Source organism: Seriola lalandi, unplaced genomic scaffold (genome assembly GCF_002814215.2).
Source record: "Seriola lalandi dorsalis isolate HSWRI2012SDOR001 ecotype SW California unplaced genomic scaffold, Sedor1 jcf7180002054487, whole genome shotgun sequence".
Taxonomy (NCBI): Eukaryota; Metazoa; Chordata; class Actinopteri; order Carangiformes; family Carangidae; genus Seriola; species Seriola lalandi.
In genome coordinates this window covers 73,632-75,139 of record NW_019525040.1, presented here as the reverse complement: position 1 = coordinate 75,139, position 1,508 = coordinate 73,632, and positions in this window count along the sequence as shown.

Genomic DNA, 1,508 nt, shown 5'->3' with positions numbered 1-1,508 from the left:
TTGGAGCAGAAGTTGTAAATTAAAAGGAACAAATCTGGCATATTACTCTTAATTAAATTCACAAGTGACTTAATAAATCATTTTCCCTTTTAGTTTCATGCATGCTTATCGTACAAGTTGATGAGCAGTGTGTGTGGTGTCTAATGGATGTTACTTATTTTATTTTGAGCCTGCAGTATTTGTAGAGCATTGTATGTTTCTTGCAATTTTTCCACTGTCAGTTTCCTTCTCACCCCCTCAGCCACCAGCCTTACTCTCTCCAACCTCTAATCTCACCACAGCCACATACACCGGATCTCCAAACAGATGTGCTCGCTGCTGTCAAACACAGTCCACCGAAACACACCAGTTGACCATCTTCTTCTCCACCTTTGGTAATCTTCCTCTCTCCAGTCTGTTGTGGTCATAAACCAATACACTCTATATCTCCAAATGGGGTGTCCACACAAGACTGAGCTCATGGCATGTTTGGTAGATCATCCAAGCCCCCACATAGACCCACACCAACCTGACACACACACTCAAACCAATACACACACTTTCCCATCTGTCCACCAGTATCTCTCTAATCCCCCTTCTTTCCCTGTCAGGTGTGTTTCAGTTTGTGTGATTTTGTGTTTATACGTGTATGTATGTGTGTTGTGAAAAGCAGCAGTGTTTATCTTCTGTCTCTGTGTGATGTGGCACAAACAAAGGCAGTGTCCATGCGGCCCCAGCCTGCGCTGCAGCAGCACTGTAAACACTGTGCCACTACAAAGGGAAAACCCGCACCGCCTGCCTGCCTGAGTAAATCCCACTGCTTTTACCAATTAACACCAGGGGAGAAACTCACCGCTTGTGTGCTGTCTGCTTTGGTGTGTACCAGTAGAAAGACGCTGTCGGAGAGAGAGGGAGGCAGACATAGAGAAGGAGAGAGAGGGAAAACATATTGCTTAGCGGTATAGCAATTGAGGTACAATATGCTGGAGCTGACGTTTATGACTGTTTAGATAGCCATAACCACAGCAGGTGGTGATGTTAATAATGCTGTGTTGACATTAGCCCAGGTGGGAATATGTCAGCATTAGGTCGCCACCGCCTAATTGCCACTTCTATTGTTGTGTAATTAATGCTTAATTAGGAAGCTTGCTTCAATCAGCGGTGGGGTCGTTAAGAGAGGTGTTGCATGCGCTATAAACAAATGTTACCTTTATGAATGCAAATCGAGCTGCTATTTTTTTTTCTTGTGCCCTCTTTTTGTCCTTGTGCCACCAAGCATAAGGAGTGAGCGTACCGAAGCATCCATCTTGAGCTGGATGTGGGTGCTAAAAGGATTGAAGGGGAACAAGATTTCTCTCATGCTGCTTTGCACTGCAGCTGAGTTGGTATTTTGTCTCTTTGTGTATCTTTTTTTTTTCTTTTTTTCTTTCCAAGGCAGCTTCGATGTGGTTTATTATGTGCTATGGATTGTTATTTGGAGATGGATCCCCCATGCCACCATACTATCATCTAACCTATGAAGGGAGGGT